The sequence below is a fragment of the Lissotriton vulgaris genome, chromosome 7, assembly GCF_964263255.1.
Source record: "Lissotriton vulgaris chromosome 7, aLisVul1.2, whole genome shotgun sequence".
Lineage (NCBI taxonomy): Eukaryota > Metazoa > Chordata > Amphibia > Caudata > Salamandridae > Lissotriton > Lissotriton vulgaris.
In genome coordinates, this window is record NC_141695.1 from 1,535,001,581 (window position 1) to 1,535,026,496 (window position 24,916).

The window sequence follows — 24,916 nt, forward strand, 5'->3', positions numbered from 1 at the left end:
TCCCGAGCCCCTGGAAGCATGAAAATCACTTCAAACATGCTAATTTTAGCTCTAACACTGATGATCCACCTACAAATGTGAACTGACGTTCAAAAATAAAACATTTGAAAACGGACCATTTTCCACATTCCTGAAGCATGACGCAATGGGGGGGTGTTATCTCTTTTGTCGAAAATCAGCCGTTTTTGCTCGAACATTAAATGCCTCCAAATGGTATTTAATTAACTTCCCGGGGTGAAGAAACCCTTTTTGAGAACTCAGAGTGAGTAAATTGGCCATTTTCATGCACTTTTAACTATTCCATAAATCTTGTGTTTAGGGCCCCTGGAAGCATGAAAATCACTTTAAACATGCTAATTTTAGCTCTAACACTGATGATCCACCTACAAATGTGAACTGACGTTCAAAAATAAAACATTTGAAAACGGACCATTTTCCACATTTCTGAAGCATGACGTAATGGGGGGGTGTTATCTCTTTTGTCGAAAATCAGCCGTTTTTGCTCGAACATTAAATGCCTCCAAATGGTATTTAATTAACTTCATGGGGTGAAGAAACCCTTTTTGAGAACTCAGAGTGAGTAAATTGGCCATTTTCATGGACTTTTAACCATTCCATAAATCTTGTGTTTAGGGCCCCTGGAAGCATGAAAATCACTTTAAACATGCTAATTTTAGCTCTAACACTGATGATCCACCTACAAATGTGAACTGACGTTCAAAAATAAAACATTTGAAAATGGACCATTTTCCACATTTCTGAAGCATGACTTAATGGGGGGGTGTTATCTTTTTTGTCAAAAATCAGCTGTTTTTGATTGAGCATTAAATGCCTCCAAATAGTATTTAATTCACTTCCCGAGCCCCTGGAAGCATGAAAATCACATTAAACATGCTAATTTTAGCTCTAACACTGATGATCCACCTACAAATGTGAACTGACGTTCAGAAATAAAACATTTGAAAACGGACCATTTTCCACATTTCTGAAGCATGACGTAATGGGGGGGTGTTATCTCTTTTGTCGAAAATCAGCCGTTTTTGCTCGAACATTAAATGCCTCCAAATGGTATTTAATTAACTTCCCGGGGTGAAGAAACCCTTTTTGAGAACTCAGAGTGAGTAAATTGGCCATTTTCGCGCACTTTTAACGATTCCATAAATCTTGTGTTTAGGGCCCCTGGAAGCATGAAAATCACTTTAAACATGCTAATTTTAGCTCTAACACTGATGATTCACCTACAAATGTGAACTGACGTTCAAAAATAAAACATTTGAAAACTGACCATTTTCCTCATTTCTGAAGCATGACGTAATGGGGGGGTGTTATCTCTTTTGTCAAAAATCAGCTGTTTTTGATTGAACATTAAATGCCTCCAAATAGTATTTAATTCACTTCCCGAGCCCCTGGAAGCATGAAAATCACTTTAAACATGCTAATTTTAGCTCTAACATTGATGATCCACCTACAAATGTGAACTGACGTTCAAAAATACAACATTTGAAAACGGACCATTTTCCACATTTCTGAAGCATGACGTAATGGGGGGTTGTTATCTCTTTTGTCGAAAATCAGCCGTTTTTGCTCGAACATTAAATGCCTCCGAATGGTATTTAATTAACTTCCCGGGGTGAAGAAACCCTTTTTGAGAACTCAGAGTGAGTAAATTGGCCATTTTCATGCACTTTTAACCATTCCATAAATCTTGTGTTTAGGGCCCCTGGAAGCATGAAAATCACTTTAAACATGCTAATTTTAGCTCTAACATTGATGATCCACCTACAAATGTGAACTGACGTTCAAAAATACAACATTTGAAAACGGACCATTTTCCACATTTCTGAAGCATGACGTAATGGGGGGGTGTTATCTCTTTTGTCGAAAATCAGCCGTTTTTGCTCGAACATTAAATGCCTCCAAATGGTATTTAATTAACTTCCCGGGGTGAAGAAACCCTTTTTGAGAACTCAGAGTGAGTAAATTGGCCATTTTCATGCACTTTTAACCATTCCATAAATCTTGTGTTTAGGGCCCCTGGAAGCATGAAAATCACTTTAAACATGCTAATTTTAGCTCTAACATTGATGATCCACCTACAAATGTGAACTGACGTTCAAAAATACAACATTTGAAAACGGACCATTTTCCACATTTCTGAAGCATGACGTAATGGGGGGGGTGTTATCTCTTTTGTCGAAAATCAGCCGTTTTTGCTCGAACATTAAATGCCTCCAAATGGTATTTAATTAACTTCATGGGGTGAAGAAACCCTTTTTGAGAACTCAGAGTGAGTAAATTGGCCATTTTCATGGACTTTTAACCATTCCATAAATCTTGTGTTTAGGGCCCCTGGAAGCATGAAAATCACTTTAAACATGCTAATTTTAGCTCTAACACTGATGATCCACCTACAAATGTGAACTGACGTTCAAAAATAAAACATTTGAAAATGGACCATTTTCCACATTTCTGAAGCATGACGTAATGGGGGGGGTGTTATCTCTTTTGTCGAAAATCAGCCGTTTTTGCTCGAACATTAAATGCCTCCAAATGGTATTTAATTAACTTCCCGGGGTGAAGAAACCCTTTTTAAGAACTCAGAGTGAGTAAATTGGCCATTTCGCGCACTTTTAACGATTCCATAAATCTTGTGTTTAGGGCCCCTGGAAGCATGAAAATCACTTTAAACATGCTAATTTTAGCTCTAACACTGATGATTCACCTACAAATGTGAACTGACGTTCAAAAATAAAACATTTGAAAACGGACCATTTTCCACATTTCTGAAGCATGACGTAATGGGGGGGTGTTATCTCTTTTGTCAAAAATCAGCTGTTTTTGATTGAACATTAAATGCCTCCAAATAGTATTTAATTCACTTCCCGAGCCCCTGGAAGCATGAAAATCACTTTAAACATGCTAATTTTAGCTCTAACACTGATGATCCACCTACAAATGTGAACTGACGTTCAAAAATAAAACATTTGAAAACGGACCATTTTCCACATTCCTGAAGCATGACGTAATGGGGGGGTGTTATCTCTTTTGTCGAAAATCAGCCGTTTTTGCTCGAACATTAAATGCCTCCAAATGGTATTTAATTAACTTCCCGGGGTGAAGAAACCCTTTTTGAGAACTCAGAGTGAGTAAATTGGCCATTTTCATGCACTTTTAACCATTCCATAAATCTTGTGTTTAGGGCCCCTGGAAGCATGAAAATCACTTTAAACATGCTAATTTTAGCTCTAACACTGATGATCCACCTACAAATGTGAACTGACGTTCAAAAATAAAACATTTGAAAACGGACCATTTTCCACATTTCTGAAGCATGACGTAATGGGGGGGTGTTATCTCTTTTGTCAAAAATCAGCTGTTTTTGATTGAACATTAAATGCCTCCAAATAGTATTTAATTCACTTCCCGAGCCCCTGGAAGCATGAAAATCACTTTAAACATGCTAATTTTAGCTCTAACACTGATGATCCACCTACAAATGTGAACTGACGTTCAAAAATAAAACATTTGAAAACGGACCATTTTCCACATTTCTGAAGCATGACGTAATGGGGGGGTGTTATCTCTTTTGTCGAAAATCAGCCGTTTTTGCTCGAACATTAAATGCCTCCAAATGGTATTTAATTAACTTCCCGGGTTGAAGAAACCCTTTTTGAGAACTCAGAGTGAGTAAATTGGCCATTTTCATGCACTTTTAACCATTCCATAAATCTTGTGTTTAGGGACCCTGGAAGCATGAAAATCACTTTAAACATGCTAATTTTAGCTCTAACACTGATGATCCACCTACAAATGTGAACTGACGTTCAAAAATAAAACATTTGAAAACGGACCATTTTCCACATTTCTGAAGCATGACGTAATGGGGGGGTGTTATCTCTTTTGTCAAAAATCAGCTGTTTTTGATTGAACATTAAATGCCTCCAAATAGTATTTAATTCACTTCCCGAGCCCCTGGAAGCATGAAAATCACTTTAAACATGCTAATTTTAGCTCTAACATTGATGATCCACCTACAAATGTGAACTGACGTTCAAAAATACAACATTTGAAAACGGACCATTTTCCACATTTCTGAAGCATGACGTAATGGGGGGGTGTTATCTCTTTTGTCGAAAATCAGCCGTTTTTGCTCGAACATTAAATGCCTCCAAATGGTATTTAATTAACTTCCCGGGGTGAAGAAACCCTTTTTGAGAACTCAGAGTGAGTAAATTGGCCATTTTCATGCACTTTTAACCATTCTATAAATCTTGTGTTTAGGGCCCCTGGAAGCATGAAAATCACTTTAAACATGCTAATTTTAGCTCTAACATTGATGATCCACCTACAAATGTGAACTGACGTTCAAAAATACAACATTTGAAAACGGACCATTTTCCACATTTCTGAAGCATGACGTAATGGGGGGGTGTTATCTCTTTTGTCGAAAATCAGCCGTTTTTGCTCGAACATTAAATGCCTCCAAATGGTATTTAATTAACTTCCCGGGGTGAAGAAACCCTTTTTGAGAACTCAGAGTGAGTAAATTGGCCATTTTCATGGACTTTTAACCATTCCATAAATCTTGTGTTTAGGGCCCCTGGAAGCATGAAAATCACTTTAAACATGCTAATTTTAGCTCTAACACTGATGATCCACCTACAAATGTGAACTGACGTTCAAAAATAAAACATTTGAAAATGGACCATTTTCCACATTTCTGAAGCATGACGTAATGGGGGGGTGTTATCTTCTTTGTCAAAAATCAGCTGTTTTTGATTGAGCATTAAATGCCTCCAAATAGTATTTAATTCACTTCCCGAGCCCCTGGAAGCATGAAAATCACATTAAACATGCTAATTTTAGCTCTAACACTGATGATCCACCTACAAATGTGAACTGACGTTCAGAAATAAAACATATGAAAACAGACCATTTTCCACATTTCTGAAGCATGACGTAATGGGGGGGGTGTTATCTCTTTTGTCAAAAATCAGCCGTTTTTGCTCGAACATTAAATGCCTCCAAATGGTATTTAATTAACTTCCCGGGGTGAAGAAACCCTTTTTGAGAACTCAGAGTGAGTAAATTGGCCATTTTCGCGCACTTTTAACCATTCCATAAATCTTGTGTTTAGGGCCCCTGGAAGCATGAAAATCACTTTAAACATGCTAATTTTAGCTCTAACACTGATGATCCACCTACAAATGTGAACTGACGTTCAAAAATAAAACATTTGAAAACGGACCATTTTCCACATTCCTGAAGCATGACGTAATGGGGGGGTGTTATCTCTTTTGTCGAAAATCAGCCGTTTTTGCTCGAACATTAAATGCCTCCAAATGGTATTTAATTAACTTCCCGGGGTGAAGAAACCCTTTTTGAGAACTCAGAGTGAGTAAATTGGCCATTTTCATGCACTTTTAACCATTCCATAAATCTTGTGTTTAGGGCCCCTGGAAGCATGAAAATCACTTTAAACATGCTAATTTTAGCTCTAACACTGATGATCCACCTACAAATGTGAACTGACGTTCAAAAATAAAACATTTGAAAACGGACCATTTTCCACATTTCTGAAGCATGACGTAATGGGGGGGTGTTATCTCTTTTGTCAAAAATCAGCTGTTTTTGATTGAACATTAAATGCCTCCAAATAGTATTTAATTCACTTCCCGAGCCCCTGGAAGCATGAAAATCACTTTAAACATGCTAATTTTAGCTCTAACACTGATGATCCACCTACGAATGTGAACTGACGTTCAAAAATAAAACATTTGAAAACGGACCATTTTCCACATTTCTGAAGCATGACGTAATGGGGGGGTGTTATCTCTTTTATCGAAAATCAGCCGTTTTTGCTCGAACATTAAATGCCTCCAAATGGTATTTAATTAACTTCCCGGGTTGAAGAAACCCTTTTTGAGAACTCAGAGTGAGTAAATTGGCCATTTTCATGCACTTTTAACCATTTCATAAATCTTGTGTTTAGGGCCCCTGGAAGCATGAAAATCACTTTAAACATGCTAATTTTAGCTCTAACACTGATGATCCACCTACAAATGTGAACTGACTTTCAAAAATAAAACATTTGATAACGGACCATTTTCCACATTTCTGAAGCATGACGTAATGGGGGGGGTGTTATCTCTTTTGTCAAAAATCAGCTGTTTTTGATTGAACATTAAATGCCTCCAAATAGTATTTAATTCACTTCCCGAGCCCCTGGAAGCATGAAAATCACTTTAAACATGCTAATTTTAGCTCTAACACTGATGATCCACCTACAAATGTGAACTGACGTTCAAAAATAAAACATTTGAAAACGGACCATTTTCCACATTTCTGAAGCATGACGTAATGGGGGGGTGTTATCTCTTTTGTCGAAAATCAGCCGTTTTTGCTCGCACATTAAATGCCTCCAAATGGTATTTAATTAACTTCCCGGGTTGAAGAAACCTTTTTTGAGAACTCAGAGTGAGTAAATTGGCCATTTTCATGCACTTTTAACCATTTCATAAATCTTGTGTTTAGGGCCCCTGGAAGCATGAAAATCACTTTAAACATGCTAATTTTAGCTCTAACACTGATGATCCACCTACAAATGTGAACTGACTTTCAAAAATAAAACATTTGATAACGGACCATTTTCCACATTTCTGAAGCATGACGTAATGGGGGGGGGTGTTATCTCTTTTGTCAAAAATCAGCTGTTTTTGATTGAACATTAAATGCCTCCAAATAGTATTTAATTCACTTCCCGAGCCCCTGGAAGCATGAAAATCACTTTAAACATGCTAATTTTAGCTCTAACACTGATGATCCACCTACAAATGTGAACTGACGTTCAAAAATAAAACATTTGAAAACGGACCATTTTCCACATTCCTGAAGCATGACGTAATGGGGGGGTGTTATCTCTTTTGTCGAAAATCAGCCGTTTTTGCTCGAACATTAAATGCCTCCAAATGGTATTTAATTAACTTCCCGGGGTGAAGAAACCCTTTTTGAGAACTCAGAGTGAGTAAATTGGCCATTTTCATGCACTTTTAACCATTCCATAAATCTTGTGTTTAGGGCCCCTGGAAGCATGAAAATCACTTTAAACATGCTAATTTTAGCTCTAACACTGATGATCCACCTACAAATGTGAACTGACGTTCAAAAATAAAACATTTGAAAATGGACCATTTTCCACATTTCTGAAGCATGACGTAATGGGGGGGTGTTATCTTCTTTGTCAAAAATCAGCTGTTTTTGATTGAGCATTAAATGCCTCCAAATAGTATTTAATTCACTTCCCGAGCCCCTGGAAGCATGAAAATCACATTAAACATGCTAATTTTAGCTCTAACACTGATGATCCACCTACAAATGTGAACTGACGTTCAAAAATAAAACATTTGAAAACGGACCATTTTCCACATTTCTGAAGCATGACGTAATGGGGGTTGTTATCTCTTTTGTCAAAAATCAGCCGTTTTTGCTCGAACATTAAATGCCTCCAAATGGTATTTAATTAACTTCCCGGGGTGAAGAAACCCTTTTTGAGAACTCAGAGTGAGTAAATTGGCCATTTTCGCGCACTTTTAACCATTCCATAAATCTTGTGTTTAGGGCCCCTGGAAGCATGAAAATCACTTTAAACATGCTAATTTTAGCTCTAACACTGATGATCCACCTACAAATGTGAACTGACGTTCAAAAATAAAACATTTGAAAACGGACCATTTTCCACATTTCTGAAGCATGACGTAATGGGGGGGTGTTATCTCTTTTGTCAAAAATCAGCTGTTTTTGATTGAACATTAAATGCCTCCAAATAGTATTTAATTCACTTCCCGAGCCCCTGGAAGCATGAAAATCACTTTAAACATGCTAATTTTAGCTCTAACACTGATGATCCACCTACGAATGTGAACTGACGTTCAAAAATAAAACATTTGAAAACGGACCATTTTCCACATTTCTGAAGCATGACGTAATGGGGGGGTGTTATCTCTTTTGTCGAAAATCAGCCGTTTTTGCTCGAACATTAAATGCCTCCAAATGGTATTTAATTAACTTCCCGGGTTGAAGAAACCCTTTTTGAGAACTCAGAGTGAGTAAATTGGCCATTTTCATGCACTTTTAACCATTTCATAAATCTTGTGTTTAGGGCCCCTGGAAGCATGAAAATCACTTTAAACATGCTAATTTTAGCTCTAACACTGATGATCCACCTACAAATGTGAACTGACTTTCAAAAATAAAACATTTGATAACGGACCATTTTCCACATTTCTGAAGCATGACGTAATGGGGGGGGTGTTATCTCTTTTGTCAAAAATCAGCTGTTTTTGATTGAACATTAAATGCCTCCAAATAGTATTTAATTCACTTCCCGAGCCCCTGGAAGCATGAAAATCACTTTAAACATGCTAATTTTAGCTCTAACACTGATGATCCACCTACAAATGTGAACTGACGTTCAAAAATAAAACATTTGAAAACGGACCATTTTCCACATTCCTGAAGCATGACGTAATGGGGGGGTGTTATCTCTTTTGTCGAAAATCAGCTGTTTTTGCTCGAACATTAAATGCCTCCAAATGGTATTTAATTAACTTCCCGGGGTGAAGAAACCCTTTTTGAGAACTCAGAGTGAGTAAATTGGCCATTTTCATGCACTTTTAACCATTCCATAAATCTTGTGTTTAGGGCCCCTGGAAGCATGAAAATCACTTTAAACATGCTAATTTTAGCTCTAACACTGATGATCCACCTACAAATGTGAACTGACGTTCAAAAATAAAACATTTGAAAACGGACCATTTTCCACATTTCTGAAGCATGACGTAATGGGGGGGTGTTATCTCTTTTGTCAAAAATCAGCTGTTTTTGATTGAACATTAAATGCCTCCAAATAGTATTTAATTCACTTCCCGAGCCCCTGGAAGCATGAAAATCACTTTAAACATGCTAATTTTAGCTCTAACACTGATGATCCACCTACAAATGTGAACTGACTTTCAAAAATAAAACATTTGATAACGGACCATTTTCCACATTTCTGAAGCATGACGTAATGGGGGGGGGTGTTATCTCTTTTGTCAAAAATCAGCTGTTTTTGATTGAACATTAAATGCCTCCAAATAGTATTTAATTCACTTCCCGAGCCCCTGGAAGCATGAAAATCACTTTAAACATGCTAATTTTAGCTCTAACACTGATGATCCACCTACAAATGTGAACTGACGTTCAAAAATAAAACATTTGAAAACGGACCATTTTCCACATTCCTGAAACATGACGTAATGGGGGGGTGTTATCTCTTTTGTCGAAAATCAGCCGTTTTTGCTCGAACATTAAATGCCTCCAAATGGTATTTAATTAACTTCCCGGGGTGAAGAAACCCTTTTTGAGAACTCAGAGTGAGTAAACTGGCCATTTTCATGCACTTTTAACCATTCCATAAATCTTGTGTTTAGGGCCCCTGGAAGCATGAAAATCACTTTAAACATGCTAATTTTAGCTCTAACACTGATGATCCACCTACAAATGTGAACTGACGTTCAAAAATAAAACATTTGAAAATGGACCATTTTCCACATTTCTGAAGCATGACGTAATGGGGGGGGTGTTATCTTCTTTGTCAAAAATCAGCTGTTTTTGATTGAGCATTAAATGCCTCCAAATAGTATTTAATTCACTTCCCGAGCCCCTGGAAGCATGAAAATCACATTAAACATGCTAATTTTAGCTCTAACACTGATGATCCACCTACAAATGTGAACTGACGTTCAAAAATAAAACATTTGATAACGGACCATTTTCCACATTTCTGAAGCATGACGTAATGGGGGGGGGTGTTATCTCTTTTGTCAAAAATCAGCTGTTTTTGATTGAATATTAAATGCCTCCAAATAGTATTTAATTCACTTCCCGAGCCCCTGGAAGCATGAAAATCACTTTAAACATGCTAATTTTAGCTCTAACACTGATGATCCACCTACAAATGTGAACTGACGTTCAAAAATAAAACATTTGAAAACGGACCATTTTCCACATTCCTGAAGCATGACGTAATGGGGGGGTGTTATCTCTTTTGTCGAAAATCAGCCGTTTTTGCTCGAACATTAAATGCCTCCAAATGGTATTTAATTAACTTCCCGGGGTGAAGAAACCCTTTTTGAGAACTCAGAGTGAGTAAATTGGCCATTTTCGCGCACTTTTAACGATTCCATAAATCTTGTGTTTAGGGCCCCTGGAAGCATGAAAATCACTTTAAACATGCTAATTTTAGCTCTAACACTGATGATTCACCTACAAATGTGAACTGACGTTCAAAAATAAAACATTTGAAAACGGACCATTTTCCACATTTCTGAAGCATGACGTAATGGGGGGGTGTTATCTCTTTTGTCAAAAATCAGCTGTTTTTGATTGAACATTAAATGCCTCCAAATAGTATTTAATTCACTTCCCGAGCCCCTGGAAGCATGAAAATCACTTTAAACATGCTAATTTTAGCTCTAACACTGATGATCCACCTACAAATGTGAACTGACGTTCAAAAATAAAACATTTGAAAACGGACCATTTTCCACATTCCTGAAGCATGACGTAATGGGGGGGTGTTATCTCTTTTGTCGAAAATCAGCCGTTTTTGCTCGAACATTAAATGCCTCCAAATGGTATTTAATTAACTTCCCGGGGTGAAGAAACCCTTTTTGAGAACTCAGAGTGAGTAAATTGGCCATTTTCAGGCACTTTTAACCATTCCATAAATCTTGTGTTTAGGGCCCCTGGAAGCATGAAAATCACTTTAAACATGCTAATTTTAGCTCTAACACTGATGATCCACCTACAAATGTGAACTGACGTTCAAAAATAAAACATTTGAAAACGGACCATTTTCCACATTTCTGAAGCATGACGTAATGGGGGGGTGTTATCTCTTTTGTCAAAAATCAGCTGTTTTTGATTGAACATTAAATGCCTCCAAATAGTATTTAATTCACTTCCCGAGCCCCTGGAAGCATGAAAATCACTTTAAACATGCTAATTTTAGCTCTAACACTGATGATCCACCTACAAATGTGAACTGACGTTCAAAAATAAAACATTTGAAAACTGGCCATTTTCCACATTCCTGAAGCATGACGTAATGGGGGGGTGTTATCTCTTTTGTCGAAAATCAGCCGTTTTTGCTCGAACATTAAATGCCTCCAAATGGTATTTAATTAACTTCCCGGGGTGAAGAAACCCTTTTTGAGAACTCAGAGTGAGTAAATTGGCCATTTTCATGCACTTTTAACCATTCCATAAATCTTGTGTTTAGGGCCCCTGGAAGCATGAAAATCACTTTAAACATGCTAATTTTAGCTCTAACACTGATGATCCACCTACAAATGTGAACTGACGTTCAAAAATAAAACATTTGAAAACGGACCATTTTCCACATTTCTGAAGCATGACGTAATGGGGGGGTGTTATCTCTTTTGTCAAAAATCAGCTGTTTTTGATTGAACATTAAATGCCTCCAAATAGTATTTAATTCACTTCCCGAGCCCCTGGAAGCATGAAAATCACTTTAAACATGCTAATTTTAGCTCTAACACTGATGATCCACCTACAAATGTGAACTGACGTTCAAAAATAAAACATTTGAAAACGGACCATTTTCCACATTTCTGAAGCATGACGTAATGGGGGGGTGTTATCTCTTTTGTCGAAAATCAGCCGTTTTTGCTCGAACATTAAATGCCTCCAAATGGTATTTAATTAACTTCCCGGGTTGAAGAAACCCTTTTTGAGAACTCAGAGTGAGTAAATTGGCCATTTTCATGCACTTTTAACCATTTCATAAATCTTGTGTTTAGGGCCCCTGGAAGCATGAAAATCACTTTAAACATGCTAATTTTAGCTCTAACACTGATGATCCACCTACAAATGTGAACTGACTTTCAAAAATAAAACATTTGATAACGGACCATTTTCCACATTTCTGAAGCATGACGTAATGGGGGGGGTGTTATCTCTTTTGTCAAAAATCAGCTGTTTTTGATTGAACATTAAATGCCTCCAAATAGTATTTAATTCACTTCCCGAGCCCCTGGAAGCATGAAAATCACTTTAAACATGCTAATTTTAGCTCTAACACTGATGATCCACCTACAAATGTGAACTGACGTTCAAAAATAAAACATTTGAAAACGGACCATTTTCCACATTTCTGAAGCATGACGTAATGGGGGGGTGTTATCTCTTTTGTCGAAAATCAGCCGTTTTTGCTCGAACATTAAATGCCTCCAAATGGTATTTAATTAACTTCCCGGGGTGAAGAAACCCTTTTTGATAACTCAGAGTGAGTAAATTGGCCATTTTCATGCACTTTTAACCATTCCATAAATCTTGTGTTTAGGGACCCTGGAAGCATGAAAATCACTTTAAACATGCTAATTTTAGCTCTAACACTGATGATCCACCTACAAATGTGAACTGACGTTCAAAAATAAAACATTTGAAAACGGACCATTTTCCACATTTCTGAAGCATGACGGAATGGGGGGGTGTTATCTCTTTTGTCGAAAATCAGCCGTTTTTGCTCGAACATTAAATGCCTCCAAATGGTATTTAATTAACTTCCCGGGTTGAAGAAACCCTTTTTGAGAACTCAGAGTGAGTAAATTGGCCATTTTCATGCACTTTTAACCATTTCATAAATCTTGTGTTTAGGGCCCCTGGAAGCATGAAAATCACTTTAAACATGCTAATTTTAGCTCTAACACTGATGATCCACCTACAAATGTGAACTGACTTTCAAAAATAAAACATTTGATAACGGACCATTTTCCACATTTCTGAAGCATGACGTAATGGGGGGTGTGTTATCTCTTTTGTCAAAAATCAGCTGTTTTTGATTGAACATTAAATGCCTCCAAATAGTATTTAATTCACTTCCCGAGCCCCTGGAAGCATGAAAATCACTTTAAACATGCTAATTTTAGCTCTAACACTGATGATCCACCTACAAATGTGAACTGACGTTCAAAAATAAAACATTTGAAAACGGACCATTTTCCACATTTCTGAAGCATGACGTAATGGGGGGGTGTTATCTCTTTTGTCGAAAATCAGCCGTTTTTGCTCGAACATTAAATGCCTCCAAATGGTATTTAATTAACTTCCCGGGGTGAAGAAACCCTTTTTGAGAACTCAGAGTGAGTAAATTGGCCATTTTCATGGACTTTTAACCATTCCATAAATCTTGTGTTTAGGGCCCCTGGAAGCATGAAAATCACTTTAAACATGCTAATTTTAGCTCTAACACTGATGATCCACCTACAAATGTGAACTGACGTTCAAAAATAAAACATTTGAAAATGGACCATTTTCCACATTTCTGAAGCATGACGTAATGGGGGGGTGTTATCTTCTTTGTCAAAAATCAGCTGTTTTTGATTGAGCATTAAATGCCTCCAAATAGTATTTAATTCACTTCCCGAGCCCCTGGAAGCATGAAAATCACATTAAACATGCTAATTTTAGCTCTAACACTGATGATCCACCTACAAATGTGAACTGACGTTCAGAAATAAAACATATGAAAACGGACCATTTTCCACATTTCTGAAGCATGACGTAATGGGGGGGGTGTTATCTCTTTTGTCAAAAATCAGCCGTTTTTGCTCGAACATTAAATGCCTCCAAATGGTATTTAATTAACTTCCCGGGGTGAAGAAACCCTTTTTGAGAACTCAGAGTGAGTAAATTGGCCATTTTCGCGCACTTTTAACCATTCCATAAATCTTGTGTTTAGGGCCCCTGGAAGCATGAAAATCACTTTAAACATGCTAATTTTAGCTCTAACACTGATGATCCACCTACAAATGTGAACTGACGTTCAAAAATAAAACATTTGAAAACGGACCATTTTCCACATTCCTGAAGCATGACGTAATGGGGGGGTGTTATCTCTTTTGTCGAAAATCAGCCGTTTTTGCTCGAACATTAAATGCCTCCAAATGGTATTTAATTAACTTCCCGGGGTGAAGAAACCCTTTTTGAGAACTCAGAGTGAGTAAATTGGCCATTTTCATGCACTTTTAACCATTCCATAAATCTTGTGTTTAGGGCCCCTGGAAGCATGAAAATCACTTTAAACATGCTAATTTTAGCTCTAACACTGATGATCCACCTACAAATGTGAACTGACGTTCAAAAATAAAACATTTGAAAACGGACCATTTTCCACATTTCTGAAGCATGACGTAATGGGGGGGTGTTATCTCTTTTGTCAAAAATCAGCTGTTTTTGATTGAACATTAAATGCCTCCAAATAGTATTTAATTCACTTCCCGAGCCCCTGGAAGCATGAAAATCACTTTAAACATGCTAATTTTAGCTCTAACACTGATGATCCACCTACGAATGTGAACTGACGTTCAAAAATAAAACATTTGAAAACGGACCATTTTCCACATTTCTGAAGCATGACGTAATGGGGGGGTGTTATCTCTTTTATCGAAAATCAGCCGTTTTTGCTCGAACATTAAATGCCTCCAAATGGTATTTAATTAACTTCCCGGGTTGAAGAAACCCTTTTTGAGAACTCAGAGTGAGTAAATTGGCCATTTTCATGCACTTTTAACCATTTCATAAATCTTGTGTTTAGGGCCCCTGGAAGCATGAAAATCACTTTAAACATGCTAATTTTAGCTCTAACACTGATGATCCACCTACAAATGTGAACTGACTTTCAAAAATAAAACATTTGATAACGGACCATTTTCCACATTTCTGAAGCATGACGTAATGGGGGGGGTGTTATCTCTTTTGTCAAAAATCAGCTGTTTTTGATTGAACATTAAATGCCTCCAAATAGTATTTAATTCACTTCCCGAGCCCCTGGAAGCATGAAAATCACTTTAAACATGCTAATTTTAGCTCTAACACTGATGATCCACCTACAAATGTGAACTGACGTTCAAAAATAAAACATTTGAAAACGGACCATTTTCCACATTTCTGAAGCATGACGTAATGGGGGGGTGTTATCTCTTTTGTCGAAAATCAGCCGTTTTTGCTCGAACATTAAATGCCTCCAAATGGTATTTAATTAACTTCCCGGGTTGAAGAAACCCTTTTTGAGAACTCAGAGTGAGTAAATTGGCCATTTTCATGCACTTTTAACCATTTCATAAATCTTGTGTTTAGGGCCCCTGGAAGCATGAAAATCACTTTAAACATGCTAATTTTAGCTCTAACACTGATGATCCACCTACAAATGTGAACTGACTTTCAAAAATAAAACATTTGATAACGGACCATTTTCCACATTTCTGAAGCATGACGTAATGGGGGGGGGTGTTATCTCTTTTGTCAAAAATCAGCTGTTTTTGATTGAACATTAAATGCCTCCAAATAGTATTTAATTCACTTCCCGAGCCCCTGGAAGCATGAAAATCACTTTAAACATGCTAATTTTAGCTCTAACACTGATGATCCACCTACAAATGTGAACTGACGTTCAAAAATAAAACATTTGAAAACGGACCATTTTCCACATTCCTGAAGCATGACGTAATGGGGGGGTGTTATCTCTTTTGTCGAAAATCAGCCGTTTTTGCTCGAACATTAAATGCCTCCAAATGGTATTTAATTAACTTCCCGGGGTGAAGAAACCCTTTTTGAGAACTCAGAGTGAGTAAATTGGCCATTTTCATGCACTTTTAACCATTCCATAAATCTTGTGTTTAGGGCCCCTGGAAGCATGAAAATCACTTTAAACATGCTAATTTTAGCTCTAACACTGATGATCCACCTACAAATGTGAACTGACTTTCAAAAATAAAACATTTGATAACGGACCATTTTCCACATTTCTGAAGCATGACGTAATGGGGGGTGTGTTATCTCTTTTGTCAAAAATCAGCTGTTTTTGATTGAACATTAAATGCCTCCAAATAGTATTTAATTCACTTCCCGAGCCCCTGGAAGCATGAAAATCACTTTAAACATGCTAATTTTAGCTCTAACACTGATGATCCACCTACAAATGTGAACTGACGTTCAAAAATAAAACATTTGAAAACGGACCATTTTCCACATTTCTGAAGCATGACGTAATGGGGGGGTGTTATCTCTTTTGTCGAAAATCAGCCGTTTTTGCTCGAACATTAAATGCCTCCAAATGGTATTTAATTAACTTCCCGGGGTGAAGAAACCCTTTTTGAGAACTCAGAGTGAGTAAATTGGCCATTTTCATGGACTTTTAACCATTCCATAAATCTTGTGTTTAGGGCCCCTGGAAGCATGAAAATCACTTTAAACATGCTAATTTTAGCTCTAACACTGATGATCCACCTACAAATGTGAACTGACGTTCAAAAATAAAACATTTGAAAATAGACCATTTTCCACATTTCTGAAGCATGACGTAATGGGGGGGTGTTATCTTCTTTGTCAAAAATCAGCTGTTTTTGATTGAGCATTAAATGCCTCCAAATAGTATTTAATTCACTTCCCGAGCCCCTGGAAGCATGAAAATCACATTAAACATGCTAATTTTAGCTCTAACACTGATGATCCACCTACAAATGTGAACTGACGTTCAGAAATAAAACATATGAAAACGGACCATTTTCCACATTTCTGAAGCATGACGTAATGGGGGGGGTGTTATCTCTTTTGTCAAAAATCAGCCGTTTTTGCTCGAACATTAAATGCCTCCAAATGGTATTTAATTAACTTCCCGGGGTGAAGAAACCCTTTTTGAGAACTCAGAGTGAGTAAATTGGCCATTTTCGCGCACTTTTAACCATTCCATAAATCTTGTGTTTAGGGCCCCTGGAAGCATGAAAATCACTTTAAACATGCTAATTTTAGCTCTAACACTGATGATCCACCTACAAATGTGAACTGACGTTCAAAAATAAAACATTTGAAAACGGACCATTTTCCACATTCCTGAAGCATGACGTAATGGGGGGGTGTTATCTCTTTTGTCGAAAATCAGCCGTTTTTGCTCGAACATTAAATGCCTCCAAATGGTATTTAATTAACTTCCCGGGGTGAAGAAACCCTTTTTGAGAACTCAGAGTGAGTAAATTGGCCATTTTCATGCACTTTTAACCATTCCATAAATCTTGTGTTTAGGGCCCCTGGAAGCATGAAAATCACTTTAAACATGCTAATTTTAGCTCTAACACTGATGATCCACCTACAAATGTGAACTGACGTTCAAAAATAAAACATTTGAAAACGGACCATTTTCCACATTTCTGAAGCATGACGTAATGGGGGGTGTTATCTCTTTTGTCAAAAATCAGCTGTTTTTGATTGAACATTAAATGCCTCCAAATAGTATTTAATTCACTTCCCGAGCCCCTGGAAGCATGAAAATCACTTTAAACATGCTAATTTTAGCTCTAACACTGATGATCCACCTACGAATGTGAACTGACGTTCAAAAATAAAACATTTGAAAACGGACCATTTTCCACATTTCTGAAGCATGACGTAATGGGGGGGTGTTATCTCTTTTATCGAAAATCAGCCGTTTTTGCTCGAACATTAAATGCCTCCAAATGGTATTTAATTAACTTCCCGGGTTGAAGAAACCCTTTTTGAGAACTCAGAGTGAGTAAATTGGCCATTTTCATGCACTTTTAACCATTTCATAAATCTTGTGTTTAGGGCCCCTGGAAGCATGAAAATCACTTTAAACATGCTAATTTTAGCTCTAACACTGATGATCCACCTACAAATGTGAACTGACTTTCAAAAATAAAACATTTGATAACGGACCATTTTCCACATTTCTGAAGCATGACGTAATGGGGGGGGTGTTATCTCTTTTGTCAAAAATCAGCTGTTTTTGATTGAACATTAAATGCCTCCAAATAGTATTTAATTCACTTCCCGAGCCCCTGGAAGCATGAAAATCACTTTAAACATGCTAATTTTAGCTCTAACACTGATGATCCACCTACAAATGTGAACTGACGTTCAAAAATAAAACATTTGAAAACGGACCATTTTCCACATTTCTGAAGCATGACGTAATGGGGGGGTGTTATCTCTTTTGTCGAAAATCAGCCGTTTTTGCTCGAACATTAAATGCCTCCAAATGGTATTTAATTAACTTCCCGGGTTGAAGAAACCCTTTTTGAGAACTCAGAGTGAGTAAATTGGCCATTTTCATGCACTTTTAACCATTTCATAAATCTTGTGTTTAGGGCCCCTGGAAGCATGAAAATCACTTTAAACATGCTAATTTTAGCTCTAACACTGATGATCCACCTACAAATGTGAACTGACTTTCAAAAATAAAACATTTGATAACGGACCATTTTCCACATTTCTGAAGCATGACGTAATGGGGGGGGGTGTTATCTCTTTTGTCAAAAATCAGCTGTTTTTGATTGAACATTAAATGCCTCCAAATAGTATTTAATTCACTTCCCGAGCCCCTGGAAGCATGAAAATCACTTTAAACATGCTAATTTTAGCTCTAACACTGATGATCCACCTACAAATGTGAACTGACGTTCAAAAATAAAACATTTGAAAACGGACCATTTTCCACATTCCTGAAGCATGACGTAATGGGGGGGTGTTATCTCTTTTGTCGAAAATCAGCCGTTTTTGCTCGAACATTAAATGCCTCCAAATGGTATTTAATTAACTTCCCGGGGTGAAGAAACCCTTTTTGAGAACTCAGAGTGAGTAAATTGGCCATTTTCATGCACTTTTAACCATTCCATAAATCTTGTGTTTAGGGCCCCTGGAAGCATGAAAATCACTTTAAACATGCTAATTTTAGCTCTAACACTGATGATCCACCTACAAATGTGAACTGACGTTCAAAAATAAAACATTTGAAAATGGACCATTTTCCACATTTCTGAAGCATGACGTAATGGGGGGTGTTATCTTCTTTGTCAAAAATCAGCTGTTTTTGATTGAGCATTAAATGCCTCCAAATAGTATTTAATTCACTTCCCGAGCCCCTGGAAGCATGAAAATCACATTAAACATGCTAATTTTAGCTCTAACACTGATGATCCACCTACAAATGTGAACTGACGTTCAAAAATAAAACATTTGATAACGGACCATTTTCCACATTTCTGAAGCATGACGTAATGGGGGGGGGTGTTATCTCTTTTGTCAAAAATCAGCTGTTTTTGATTGAATATTAAATGCCTCCAAATAGTATTTAATTCACTTCCCGAGCCCCTGGAAGCATGAAAATCACTTTAAACATGCTAATTTTAGCTCTAACACTGATGATCCACCTACAAATGTGAACTGACGTTCAAAAATAAAACATTTGAAAACGGACCATTTTCCACATTCCTGAAGCATGACGTAATGGGGGGGTGTTATCTCTTTTGTCGAAAATCAGCCGTTTTTGCTCGAACATTAAATGCCTCCAAATGGTATTTAATTAACTTCCCGGGGTGAAGAAACCCTTTTTGAGAACTCAGAGTGAGTAAATTGGCCATTTTCGCGCACTTTTAACGATTCCATAAATCTTGTGTTTAGGGCCCCTGGAAGCATGAAAATCACTTTAAACATGCTAATTTTAGCTCTAACACTGATGATTCACCTACAAATGTGAACTGACGTTCAAAAATAAAACATTTGAAAACGGACCATTTTCCACATTTCTGAAGCATGACGTAATGGGGGGGTGTTATCTCTTTTGTCAAAAATCAGCTGTTTTTGATTGAACATTAAATGCCTCCAAATAGTATTTAATTCACTTCCCGAGCCCCTGGAAGCATGAAAATCACTTTAAACATGCTAATTTTAGCTCTAACACTGATGATCCACCTACAAATGTGAACTGACGTTCAAAAATAAAACATTTGAAAACGGACCATTTTCCACATTCCTGAAGCATGACGTAATGGGGGGGTGTTATCTCTTTTGTCGAAAATCAGCCGTTTTTGCTCGAACATTAAATGCCTCCAAATGGTATTTAATTAACTTCCCGGGGTGAAGAAACCCTTTTTGAGAACTCAGAGTGAGTAAATTGGCCATTTTCAGGCACTTTTAACCATTCCATAAATCTTGTGTTTAGGGCCCCTGGAAGCATGAAAATCACTTTAAACATGCTAATTTTAGCTCTAACACTGATGATCCACCTACAAATGTGAACTGACGTTCAAAAATAAAACATTTGAAAACGGACCATTTTCCACATTTCTGAAGCATGACGTAATGGGGGGGTGTTATCTCTTTTGTCAAAAATCAGCTGTTTTTGATTGAACATTAAATGCCTCCAAATAGTATTTAATTCACTTCCCGAGCCCCTGGAAGCATGAAAATCACTTTAAACATGCTAATTTTAGCTCTAACACTGATGATCCACCTACAAATGTGAACTGACGTTCAAAAATAAAACATTTGAAAACTGGCCATTTTCCACATTCCTGAAGCATGACGTAATGGGGGGGTGTTATCTCTTTTGTCGAAAATCAGCCGTTTTTGCTCGAACATTAAATGCCTCCAAATGGTATTTAATTAACTTCCCGGGGTGAAGAAACCCTTTTTGAGAACTCAGAGTGAGTAAATTGGCCATTTTCATGCACTTTTAACCATTCCATAAATCTTGTGTTTAGGGCCCCTGGAAGCATGAAAATCACTTTAAACATGCTAATTTTAGCTCTAACACTGATGATCCACCTACAAATGTGAACTGACGTTCAAAAATAAAACATTTGAAAACGGACCATTTTCCACATTTCTGAAGCATGACGTAATGGGGGGGTGTTATCTCTTTTGTCAAAAATCAGCTGTTTTTGATTGAACATTAAATGCCTCCAAATAGTATTTAATTCACTTCCCGAGCCCCTGGAAGCATGAAAATCACTTTAAACATGCTAATTTTAGCTCTAACACTGATGATCCACCTACAAATGTGAACTGACGTTCAAAAATAAAACATTTGAAAACGGACCATTTTCCACATTTCTGAAGCATGACGTAATGGGGGGGTGTTATCTCTTTTGTCGAAAATCAGCCGTTTTTGCTCGAACATTAAATGCCTCCAAATGGTATTTAATTAACTTCCCGGGTTGAAGAAACCCTTTTTGAGAACTCAGAGTGAGTAAATTGGCCATTTTCATGCACTTTTAACCATTTCATAAATCTTGTGTTTAGGGCCCCTGGAAGCATGAAAATCACTTTAAACATGCTAATTTTAGCTCTAACACTGATGATCCACCTACAAATGTGAACTGACTTTCAAAAATAAAACATTTGATAACGGACCATTTTCCACATTTCTGAAGCATGACGTAATGGGGGGGGTGTTATCTCTTTTGTCAAAAATCAGCTGTTTTTGATTGAACATTAAATGCCTCCAAATAGTATTTAATTCACTTCCCGAGCCCCTGGAAGCATGAAAATCACTTTAAACATGCTAATTTTAGCTCTAACACTGATGATCCACCTACAAATGTGAACTGACGTTCAAAAATAAAACATTTGAAAACGGACCATTTTCCACATTTCTGAAGCATGACGTAATGGGGGGGTGTTATCTCTTTTGTCGAAAATCAGCCGTTTTTGCTCGAACATTAAATGCCTCCAAATGGTATTTAATTAACTTCCCGGGGTGAAGAAACCCTTTTTGATAACTCAGAGTGAGTAAATTGGCCATTTTCATGCACTTTTAACCATTCCATAAATCTTGTGTTTAGGGACCCTGGAAGCATGAAAATCACTTTAAACATGCTAATTTTAGCTCTAACACTGATGATCCACCTACAAATGTGAACTGACGTTCAAAAATAAAACATTTGAAAACGGACCATTTTCCACATTTCTGAAGCATGACGGAATGGGGGGGTGTTATCTCTTTTGTCGAAAATCAGCCGTTTTTGCTCGAACATTAAATGCCTCCAAATGGTATTTAATTAACTTCCCGGGTTGAAGAAACCCTTTTTGAGAACTCAGAGTGAGTAAATTGGCCATTTTCATGCACTTTTAACCATTTCATAAATCTTGTGTTTAGGGCCCCTGGAAGCATGAAAATCACTTTAAACATGCTAATTTTAGCTCTAACACTGATGATCCACCTACAAATGTGAACTGACTTTCAAAAATAAAACATTTGATAACGGACCATTTTCCACATTTCTGAAGCATGACGTAATGGGGGGTGTGTTATCTCTTTTGTCAAAAATCAGCTGTTTTTGATTGAACATTAAATGCCTCCAAATAGTATTTAATTCACTTCCCGAGCCCCTGGAAGCATGAAAATCACTTTAAACATGCTAATTTTAGCTCTAACACTGATGATCCACCTACAAATGTGAACTGACGTTCAAAAATAAAACATTTGAAAACGGACCATTTTCCACATTCCTGAAGCATGACGTAATGGGGGGGTGTTATCTCTTTTGTCGAAAATCAGCCGTTTTTGCTCGAACATTAAATGCCTCCAAATGGTATTTAATTAACTTCCCGGGGTGAAGAAACCCTTTTTGAGAACTCAGAGTGAGTAAATTGGCCATTTTCAGGCACTTTTAACCATTCCATAAATCTTGTGTTTAGGGCCCCTGGAAGCATGAAAATCACTTTAAACATGCTAATTTTAGCTCTAACACTGATGATCCACCTACAAATGTGAACTGACGTTCAAAAATAAAACATTTGAAAACGGACCATTTTCCACATTTCTGAAGCATGACGTAATGGGGGGGTGTTATCTCTTTTGTCAAAAATCAGCTGTTTTTGATTGAACATTAAATGCCTCTAAATAGTATTTAATTCACTTCCCGAGCCCCTGGAAGCATGAAAATCACTTTAAACATGCTAATTTTAGCTCTAACACTGATGATCCACCTACAAATGTGAACTGACGTTCAAAAATAAAACATTTGAAAACGGACCATTTTCCACATTTCTGAAGCATGACGTAATGGGGGGGTGTTATCTCTTTTGTCGAAAATCAGCCGTTTTTGCTCGAACATTAAATGCCTCCAAATGGTATTTAATTAACTTCCCGGGTTGAAGAAACCCTTTTTGAGAACTCAGAGTGAGTAAATTGGCCATTTTCATGCACTTTTAACCATTTCATAAATCTTGTGTTTAGGGCCCCTGGAAGCATGAAAATCACTTTAAACATGCTAATTTTAGCTCTAACACTGATGATCCACCTACAAATGTGAACTGACTTTCAAAAATAAAACATTTGATAACGGACCATTTTCCACATTTCTGAAGCATGACGTAATGGGGGGGGGTGTTATCTCTTTTGTCAAAAATCAGCTGTTTTTGATTGAACATTAAATGCCTCCAAATAGTATTTAATTCACTTCCCGAGCCCCTGGAAGCATGAAAATCACTTTAAACATGCTAATTTTAGCTCTAACACTGATGATCCACCTACAAATGTGAACTGACGTTCAAAAATAAAACATTTGAAAACGGACCATTTTCCACATTCCTGAAGCATGACGTAATGGGGGGGTGTTATCTCTTTTGTCGAAAATCTACCGTTTTTGCTCGAACATTAAATGCCTCCAAATGGTATTTAATTAACTTCCCGGGGTGAAGAAACCCTTTTTGAGAACTCAGAGTGAGTAAATTGGCCATTTTCATGCACTTTTAACCATTCCATAAATCTTGTGTTTAGGGCCCCTGGAAGCATGAAAATCACTTTAAACATGCTAATTTTAGCTCTAACACTGATGATCCACCTACAAATGTGAACTGACGTTCAAAAATAAAACATTTGAAAATGGACCATTTTCCACATTTCTGAAGCATGACGTAATGGGGGGGTGTTATCTTCTTTGTCAAAAATCAGCTGTTTTTGATTGAGCATTAAATGCCTCCAAATAGTATTTAATTCACTTCCCGAGCCCCTGGAAGCATGAAAATCACATTAAACATGCTAATTTTAGCTCTAACACTGATGATCCACCTACAAATGTGAACTGACGTTCAGAAATAAAACATATGAAAACGGACCATTTTCCACATTTCTGAAGCATGACGTAATGGGGGGGTGTTATCTCTTTTGTCAAAAATCAGCCGTTTTTGCTCGAACATTAAATGCCTCCAAATGGTATTTAATTAACTTCCTGGGGTGAAGAAACCCTTTTTGAGAACTCAGAGTGAGTAAATTGGCCATTTTCGCGCACTTTTAACCATTCCATAAATCTTGTGTTTAGGGCCCCTGGAAGCATGAAAATCACTTTAAACATGCTAATTTTAGCTCTAACACTGATGATCCACCTACAAATGTGAACTGACGTTCAAAAATAAAACATTTGAAAACGGACCATTTTCCACATTCCTGAAGCATGACGTAATGGGGGGGTGTTATCTCTTTTGTCGAAAATCAGCAGTTTTTGCTCGAACATTAAATGCCTCCAAATGGTATTTAATTAACTTCCCGGGGTGAAGAAACCCTTTTTGAGAACTCAGAGTGAGTAAATTGGCCATTTTCATGCACTTTTAACCATTCCATAAATCTTGTGTTTAGGGCCCCTGGAAGCATGAAAATCACTTTAAACATGCTAATTTTAGCTCTAACACTGATGATCCACCTACAAATGTGAACTGACGTTCAAAAATAAAACATTTGAAAACGGACCATTTTCCACATTTCTGAAGCATGACGTAATGGGGGGGGTGTTATCTCTTTTGTCAAAAATCAGCTGTTTTTGATTGAACATTAAATGCCTCCAAATAGTATTTAATTCACTTCCCGAGCCCCTGGAAGCATGAAAATCACTTTAAACATGCTAATTTTAGCTCTAACACTGATGATCCACCTACAAATGTGAACTGACGTTCAAAAATAAAACATTTGAAAACGGACCATTTTCCACATTTCTGAAGCATGACGTAATGGGGGGGTGTTATCTCTTTTGTCGAAAATCAGCCGTTTTTGCTCGAACAT